Genomic DNA, 10,000 nt, shown 5'->3' with positions numbered 1-10,000 from the left:
GGGCGGCTTGTTTCAGTCACATAATTTTCCTTTTCTTTTTCTTTCTTCACAATATGACGCTCCACCTTGTTCAAAGTGTACTTTCAAACCATGTCAGTTTCATTCATTGAGCTTGACGGCAGAACTGTGATGTTTACTGTAATGTTCTCAACTGCAGGGTGATTTCGTGCATCCCAGTTCGCTGTCTTTGGTTTTTTCTAAAAAAAAAGAAAAAAAAATGTCAAGGCAAGAAATATAAATCCTTATCAAACGGCGAGACTGACACGTTCCCTGGAGGGTAACTGGTCCGCGGGTCACGACGCGTGCGTTCCCTGCGTCCACCACCGTGCTAGCGTCCATTACCGACAAGCAAGTTATCTGGTTTCTTTCTATGTTTGTCCCAAGGGCTGAAGAAGCAGATGGCAGGGACAGGGGATGAGGAAGGAGGAAATGGAGGACAGTGATTAATTGGTAAAATGATTGATTGATTGAATGATAATGCAACATTGACGCCGCAAGAGTCGTGGCATTTGGTGGCGGACATGAGGGTGAAAAATAAAATCTATGTTAATGTAAAATAACGAGGAAAATCCCAGTGTCTAATATAAAAATACATTAAAAATTATGAATATACTGCGCATACATGGTAAAACTTACATATGTTTAAATCTACTAGTGAAGACCAGCTTCATCAAAGTGGAGAGGAAAGTATGGGGAAGAATGAAATAGAGAAGAGTGACTGAACAGCTAAAAACGTGGTAAAAATGAACATAAGCTTGAGTGAAGGAAAAAGAAGACTCGGGGAAGAGAGGACGCAGGGCAAGTGTACCAGGAGACGCAAAAGATATCCAAATGGCATAGAAACAGCGAAAGAGTCGTACTAACTCGCATACAATTTTGTACAGTAATTTTGACTTTTTCGGCGTCTGTGATACGTACATCAATAAAACCTTAGATAGATAAGAAATGAAAATGTTCAACAACAAGACTCTCAAATAAATATAAAAAAATGTTCTATGATAAAACCAGCACTAAAACAAAAACAAATCAATATACCGCAGCGCAGCGCACCGCACCCATCACGGCGTCTCGCAAACAGCGTGACGAAGCAAACACGGCGGAGGAAACACAAAACAGAACGACTAAAACAGCGAAAACGGCCACTCCCCTTGTCTTCATGGAGAGAGAGAAAGAAGGAGAAAGAAGAGAGGGACGAGAGGGAAGAGGAGAGATGAGAGGGAAAGGGGGGGGGAAGAGGGGCTATAGGTAAGGGAAGGGGAGGGAAGGTAGGAAGGTTCATATATCGCATCACTGTCTTGAGGAGTCGTGTTCGGATCTCTTTACTGCTCTCCGATGCTTCGAACTCTGAGTAACAAGTTGGTCCCCGCCACCACGACGAATTGGGGGGAGAGGAAGGGAAGGAAGGAGGAGGTAAAGGAGAGGAGGGTGAGAGGAGAGAGAGAGAGAATGGAAGGGAGAAGGGAGGAGGAAAAAATACATAAGGAGGATCACGCGTATGGGAAGAAGAACGCTCGGAGTGATGTGGAGAAAGGAAAAGTGATGAAATGAATGTGGTGAAGCAAAAGAGGAGTGTGTGATGGCGTCTGGGAGGAGGAAATGTTATGTAAAGGAATGGGAGGAAAGGAGCAAATGAATGACGTGTAAAGTGTGACGGGAGGAAGCGTGGAGAAGAGGCAGTGGATGAGGAGATGGAGACTGGAGGGGAGATGCTTCAGCAAGTTTCGAAAGGAGAGGAAAGAAGGGGAAAAAAAAAGGACGACTGGAAGAGGACGAGATAGAGAAGAAAGAAAGCTCTGTTGTAGTACGTAAAAAAAAAAAAAATAATAATAATAACAATAATAATAATAATAATAAAATAAAATAAAATAATAATAATAATAATAATAATAATAATAATAATAATAATAATAATGATAATAACAACAGGAGGAAGAAGGGGAGGGATAAAATAATGGGAATTGATGCCTGAAGAAGAGGAAGAAGAAGAAATCTCTATGGTTGTGGGCGCACGATGATGGGTAGAGAGAGAGAGAGAGAGAGAGAGAGAGCGTGTGTGTTTGATAAATATAATAGCAACGATAATAAAAGTATGCATCGGCCGGGAATCGAACCCGGGCCTCCCGCGTGGCAGGCGAGAATTCTACCACTGAACCACCGATGCTTATGTGTATCTTCAATGATAATAATAAAAATATTCATAACTTTAATAAAGACAATAACAATGATGTGTAACAACAACAACAATAACAAAATAAAAGGAAAAGGAAGAAAATAAAAAAAACTGACAAGGTGAAAAAAAAAAAAAAAGACGAGGAGGAGGATTAGGAGGAAGAAGAGGAGGAGGGGTCGAGAAAGGCAGAGGAAGGAGAGATATCACTACTTTTATCTGCGTCTTTATCGCTACACAACGTTCAACATTCAGGCGACTAATATCGACTCTTATGTTAATGCCTTGTTATCTATTGACGTCGCCTCCTGATGGATATATTTTCATTTTCCTAAAGCTAATGTCTGCGTGTAGGTATTCCAGTACGTGTGTGTGTGTGTGTGTGTGTGTGTGTGTGTGTAAGTGTTACCATGTTTGAGTGTCCAAATGTTTGCCTATATGGAAGCTTGTCTGTTTGTCTGTTTGTTTGCTTGTCTGTCTGGCTAGCTGACTTCCCGTCTTTTTTTTTTTTTTACTTGTTTATGACAACGCTTGTCTTTTTTTTTGTGTAAAAAAAGTTTGTATAATTTTATGCTTGTTTTCTTAAATTTCTTTGTCAGTTCTTATGAAAGTCTCTCTCTCTCTCTCTCTCTCTCTCTCTCTCTCTCTCTCTCTCTCTCCAGCGTTTTTTAGTTAGTTAACGCAATCCAGGCCAAGCATCCCTAAGTATACAGTTCACGTGGGACACTCCTCTCTGTACCGGATACGTCACAATGATCTACACCGGGAGGGCTTCAGTCATACAGTACAACGCTCCCTGCCTCGCTCAACCCTCGCCTTAAACTTAACCATTACTTGTCCGATGCAGGGATCCGATAAAGGGGCAAAGCGATATCCCCTTGCGTGGCCAGATTTAGGAGCAGATCACCCTGACTGGAGCAAAAATGTGTGTGTGCGATATACGTAAATCTCTCCCTCTCCCTCTCTCTCTCTCTCTCTCTCTCTCTGGCCGCCTCGCTGTCCCCCGCCCCCCGTCACAGATGTACCGTGATAGGCCAGCCACACATCACACACACAGAGCATGATTCTTGCGATAAGAGGGGACACTGGGAGGGTCTCCGCTCACAGTACTCGCCTGTAAACACCAATTAACTGCGCTGTAGGTGGCAAGGGCGGAAGAGGAGGACGAGAAGACCTGAAGAGAGGCGAATATGGTAAGGCAGAGGAGGGAAAAAACTGGGTGAAGGAGACAAGAGAAGGAACGAGGTGTATGAGGAGGAGAGAGGAGGAAGGTGAGGAGGTGGAAAGAGATGCGAATATGGGCTGGCACAAGAGGGAAAAAACAATAGGTGAAGGAGGCGAGAGGAGGAAAAAAGTGGGTGAGGAGGAGGATGGAGAGAGATGAGGAGGTGGAAAGAGAAAGATGTAAATATGATAACTGAGAGGGATGCAGTTTTTTGGGGGGAAGAGAGGACGGATGAAAAAAAAAAAGATGAAGTTGTTATGAGTTAAAAATAAATAAAAGGAAGTGTCGAAATTTGTGAGAAGAAGAGATGGAAGTGGAGATAGAAGATTTGGATATGAAGTAAAAGAGAATTACCAAGGAAGAGTAAATGAGAGAGAGAGAGAGAGAGAGAGAGAGAGAGAGAGAGAGAGAGAGAGAGAGAGAGAGAGAGAGAGAGAGAGAGAGAGAGAGAGAGAGAGAGAGATAAGCAGGTATGCAGGCAGAACACACACACACACACACACACACACACACACACACACACACACACACACACACACACACACACACACACACACAAATAAGCATTAGGTCAGACACACAGACAAACAGGCCTAAGATATAAGAAAGGGAAGAGAATGAATGAATGAACGAATGAATGAAAGGAGAGACAGTTAGGCTCAAAGAACATAAAGAAGAGAGAGGCAGAGAAAAATAATAATTGCAGGATAAATAGAAGAAGAGTGAAAGAGAAGCATGAAGAGAGAGACGGTAATGGAGGTATGAGAGGAAAGGAAAGAAAAAAAAAAAAGACACTTGGAGCTGTGACTGAGGATTGTGGCTCTGGTAATGAGTGTAATAAATAAACGGTCGTATTACCTCACTAAATAATTGTATCGTAAAGTAATTCCAGCGCCGCTATAAAACTATTCGTCTTCTTGAATTACCACTTGTGTACTTTTTTTCTTACTCGCTTTTGTGCGTTTTGGTGGTGGTGGTGGTGGTGGTGGTAGTAATGTTTGTAGTGTTTGCACCGATGATAGTGGTGGTGGTGATGGTCAAGTGGTGGCAATGTTAGTGTTACTTTTTATCATAAGGAATTTCAAACAACAACAAACTTACTTACCCTTTTCAATCTAACTTCATTACACTACATTAACTATCATCAAGGAGAACCTAACCACAGTATCACGAAACGAAAAAAATTTAAAATAAAATAAAACAAATATAATAATAATAATAATAATAATAAAATAAAATAAAATACATATTGCCACTATTCTCTGTACAGAAGGATACGAATGTTTATGTTATAGTAAGGCACTGTGTGTATGGTGTTCGGGTGGTGATGGTGGTGGTGGTGACGACGGCGTTAGTGGTTCTAATGTGGTGGTGGTAGAGGAGATGGAGGTGGAGGTGGTGGTGGTGGTGGTGTCGGTGTCAGTAACAGACAGTGTAACCAACCCAACCATAACTTACAATCAGGATGGAGGAACAAGCAGTTTAGCCTCCCCCTTCCATGCCTCTTCCCTCCGTCCTTCTACAAGCACCAAGGACAAAAAAAAGACGGAACGGTGAATGGGCAATAAAAAATGAAAAAGTGGTGATGATAAGTACCTACTGCTGGGAGGGGGAGGGGAGAGGAGGGAGGAAGCATGGAAGCAACGGAGGAGGAAAACGAAGAGAAGAACGTGGAGAAAGGAGTGGAAAGAGAGGATAACAGAAAGAAGTACGGAAATCACAAGGGATATTATAGTAATATCTAATATATCATGAAAAAAGTGCCGAGGGAGGGAAGGAGAAGGAGGATTTAAAACATATAATAAAAAAATTAAGAAATTACACGGGAAGCTACAGGGAGGTGAAATCGATCAGAGGAATATTAATAATAATAATAATAATAATAATAATAATAATAATAATAATAATAATAATAATAATAATAATAATATATATATATATATATATATATATATATATATATATATATATATATATATATATATATATATATATATATATATATATATATATATATATATATATATATATATATATATATATATATATATATATATATATATAACAGACAAGAAGAGAAAACCCAACACGGTGAGTCAGCCGCAAATAAGCAGCAGCAAAACAAATGCAAGACACTGACAGACAAATCAGACAAATCAAAGCACATAAATAAATAAATAAATAAATAAGAGTATGAATAAACAGAAATATATGAATACATAAATTAATAAATAAACAGACAAATAAATGAGTTAACTGTTAATGTATAATATAAGTCAGATAAAAATAATATAATTAACAGACACATGATCATTAATCATTTGTCCAAAAGAGCACTAATCACGACACTGCATCGCCTTAAATTTTAAGACAACAAATAAATCATACAAACAATACCCATCCGTAATTATCTCGCCCTCGTTACGTCGAACAATTACACACACAACTTCCGGATGAACTGGATTTCTCTGTAATTCATTTCTTCTTATATCCAAATATATATCAATTAATATAAGGTAAATATTCTTAAGGTGATCGCTGGGTCTCATTCCTTGATTTCATTTCTGTTTATACTATTTTTCCATGGAAACTAACAAACACAACCGTAAAGTCTCCCCGGTAATTAATATCTGCGAACTGTTTGGAATCAGCGCTGGGAGACGTGTGAATCTGAAGCCAACTATGTTATCTAATGCTCCCAATAATTGACCTCTTCTCCCTCTTCTCTTCTCTTCTCTCTCTCTCTCTCTCTCTCTCTCTCTCTCTCTCTCTCTCTGTTAATTATTCATGCAATCGGCACCAAAGATTAACCAAATGAGCCTGTCAGATGAGGATCAACTGCCTCAAATTTCAGGGAGACTCGCTCAGCCACTCCTAAATAATTTTGTGCTGAGAGAGAGAGAGAGAGAGAGAGAGAGAGAGAGAGAGAGAGAGAGAGAGAGAGAGAGAGAGAGAGAGAGAGAGACTGACGTATGTCCTTGATTATATTAATAATATTAATGATATTCCTTCTCTTTAGTGTTGATGTTCTCAATTAATGAGCCTTTGAGTCCAGTATTTTTGCATGTTTTCTGAGGTGACTTTTTGTTTCTTTAATGGCTTTGTTTCTTTTCAAAACTGTTCTTTTCAAGTTCACTTTCCTTTCTTTACAGGGAAATTAAGAGATATCATTCTCCATGAGTATTTACCAATTATGCTGGTCAAAATAATGAAAACATGTTACTTGCTGTACCTTTTTCATGAATGTTTTAAACATATGAAGTTCTTTACGAGCATGTTCTTCGGCTAATCATTTCCTCATTACAGCCTCGCCCTTGCCAGATATTCATCAAAGCTCAAACTTAAATGTTCTTTCAAGGAGGCTGTAATAATGTCGCTGCTCCTTGTCGTGTTCAACAGGTGCCAAATCCACTTCCCTTACATAGATACAGTGATCTAAGTGAAGGTGAGGCTGGACTGGATCCAACGTGTCAGTCACAATGGATACACTGCAAGATTGGCTCGCTGATACCGCTGGCCCAAAGCAGGATCCAACACTGATAGGTGATAGAACCTTTGTTACGAGAATAATTGACCAAGAAATCAATATTATATTTTTCCAAGGATTTGCCACCGAGACAATATATGCTGACGAGGGATGTGTTGCTTACATTAAGCAGACTTTGGGTTATAATGTCTTGGTCGCTTATAATGATCATTTGTATATATTAATCAAGTGCCTAATTCTGGCACAAAACATCTTTTTATCTTTCTCATTAAGAGACAGGACTTTACAATTATGCTCATTATACTCTATTTTTGAGAAAATAATAAGTTTCTACACCTTATTCTTCGCCTTGGCTCTACCAAACTGTGCCCGAGGCCACTAGGGAACACAGCTGCAGCGGGAGACTGATGTGCCCAAGCTTTGCCCTCGTCTGTAGTGTTTGTAGCGCACGTTAATTACAAGAACTGCTACATTTTCAGCTGCTTTTTAGAGAGAGAGAGAGAGAGAGAGAGAGAGAGAGAGAGAGAGAGAGAGAGAGAGAGAGAGAGAGAGAGAGAGAGAGAGAGAGAGATATACAAAAAAGCCAGTGAGTCAGGCAGTCATTCGATCACCCAGCCACTTTCAGTTTAGTGGATAGACAGCACCCATATCCTACAGCTAGTTAGCGAGCCAGCTATGCAGGCACTTTGCCAGCAGTCTGTCAGTCAGTCAGTCAAAAAAGTATCTAGCAATCTAGCTAAACAGTCTTTTATCCAGTCAGCCAAAAAAACATCTCGCCAGCCAGCCAGCCAGTTTGTTAACCAGACTGTCCTTCAGTCAATCAACCAACAAGCCAGGCCGCTTGTCAGTCACTTAGCCAGTCAACTAGGTTGTCACTCAGTTTACCAGTTCTTCAGTTAACCTGTCAACCAGCAAGCCAACCAACACGATAGCCAGCAGACGAGTCATTCAGCCATCCATAAGCAAGCCGATCAGACAGCCAGCCAGCCAATCAACCAGTTCTTCAGCAACCTGCCAGACACCCAGACAGTCAGCCAGTACATCAGTGAGCCGTGCCACCCTGGACACACACTCCTGTTAGCCGAATAAGGAGACATCTAGTTTACAGCTGCGGTAATCTATTCTAATTGGTGGCTGACAAGGCAGTTAGCAGCCCCTGATTCGTCTGTTGTGATAGGGGGAGACACTCCTCGCGCGAGACGTCTACATTGGGGAAGGCGTAGAGGGAGGGAGTCCGTCAGCCTCAGCAGACGCACGAACACAGCAGCGGACAGACGGATATGGGCACACCTTCCCTTACTAATTCTTCTCTGTAGTGTGGAGGGAATGTTCGTTTGCGCAAGGGAGAGATAAGGTGGCGGAGGGGGAAGGAAGGTAAATGGAGAAGATTGGAGGAGGAGGAGGGGGAGGGGGAGAAGAGAGAGAGAGAGAGAGAGAGAGAGAGAGAGAGAGAGAGAGAGAGAGAGAGAGAGAGAGACGAACTGAAAGGAAGCGAGGAAGGAGGAAGAAGGAAGATGAAATATACTTAGATTTTATTTCAGTTTTATTCTGAGGAAGAATGATACCCTGGAGAGTCTACATCAACACCCATCCTTTGCATAACACTGTCCATCCCGTCACCATGAGCAAAGCCACCACACGAGCCGCTATCAGCAGACCTCCATCACCACAACCTCATCACAGCCATCGCTTCCCTTCACTGCCACACCAACAGGCACCCCAGCTCATCCACAACACTGATACCTATCCTCATCACCTCGTTACTTAGTGCTCAATGTTCCTGCCACAAAAACATACAGTGCTATTACCTATCCTCGTCACCTCATCATTTAGTGCTCGATGCTTCAGCCACAAACACACAAACACATAAGTACCAAGAAGCTCCGGAACAAACAGGCACACACTCCTCTAGCCGACCATCACTAATCATGGTCACTCCTCAGTCACTGCACACTTAAGTCATTCATGAGCTTATCCTGCCACTATAAATTACTCTAAATTAATCCATCACGCGGACGACAGGAAAGGGCACCCATAACAGCAACATTCCCAAAGGTCATGTTCAGCAGTACGTCTTTTTTTTTTCAGAGCAAGTTGCTGGTTGTGGTCCCAGTCACGACTCTCGCCCCAGGAGGTCTCCCGGCTACTGTAGGTGTGCAGCTCAAGGTCCGAGAGCCGAAGGTGATTTACAAGCCAATCAGAGGGATAATTTTTCTTTCCCAAACCACACTGTCTTACATAAAAGATTCCAATTATGTGCGCGATTCCCTGATGAGTTGAGTTGAGTTGAGTGTTGAGTTGAGCTGGCAACATCAGCCGTGCTTGGTGCCGCGCCTGCCACCTTACCTTGCCTTGCCTCGCCTCGCCTCGCCTCGCTTCGCACCTCTTGTTGCTCACACCTCTGCCTCAGTGTCATTATTGTTGTTGTTATTGTTATTATTATTATTATTATTATTGTTATTATTATTATTATTATTATTATTATTATTATTATTTTTGTTGCTGTTATTGCTGTTTATCAATAGTACTACTACTACTACTACTACTACTACTACTACTACTACTACTACTATTATTATTATTATTATTATTATTATTATTATTATTATTATCATTATTATTATTACTATTATCATTATCACTATCGTCACCATTATAACTCTCCTCATCACCACCACCACCACCACCACCACCACCACCATCCAATTACAAGTACTCGCAAGAGAAGCGTCTCACTCACAAGCCCTGTCGTGCTTAGGGGCAAACACTTGTTTCCAGTATGGTAGTCCATATAAAGCCAAGCAGCAGTGAGCGAGGCAGGAGGCGTGCACACCACCACCACCACAACCACCAGCAAGACGCAGCCGGAATAACAGCTTGCAACCAAGAGTGATGCAGGTCTTGCTCCTTGCCTACATTCCTCCTCCACGGGCGATCCCACACCAAGGCGCCGCAGAGGGAGGCCTCCCAAATCTCCTCAACTCAAGCTCAGCCAAAACTCCATCGGGAGGACGATAAGCGGCGGGGATAAAGTATAAGCGACAGAACCCTCCCTGGCGGCGGAGATGGCGGCCTCTGATAACCCCATAAATCGGCATCCAGCGTCTTAACCACCGGCCGC

The 10,000-nt window shown here is 41.8% G+C and overlaps 1 protein-coding gene and 1 non-coding gene across 3 annotated transcripts in view; both read right to left on the bottom strand.

Moving 5' to 3' along the window:
* Nucleotides 1–10,000, bottom strand: part of LOC135097433 (uncharacterized) — a 167,424-nt gene that overhangs the window by 92,627 nt on the left and 64,797 nt on the right. The window lies entirely within an intron of this gene.
* On the bottom strand, nucleotides 2,091–2,161 carry Trnag-gcc (transfer RNA glycine (anticodon GCC)). Its single transcript has one exon. It is a non-coding gene; the product is annotated as a tRNA-Gly (tRNA).

Source organism: Scylla paramamosain, chromosome 4 (assembly GCF_035594125.1).
Source record: "Scylla paramamosain isolate STU-SP2022 chromosome 4, ASM3559412v1, whole genome shotgun sequence".
Classification (NCBI taxonomy): domain Eukaryota; kingdom Metazoa; phylum Arthropoda; class Malacostraca; order Decapoda; family Portunidae; genus Scylla; species Scylla paramamosain.
Note: the sequence above shows the minus strand (reverse complement) of the source record. Positions and strands in the feature narration are given on the sequence as shown.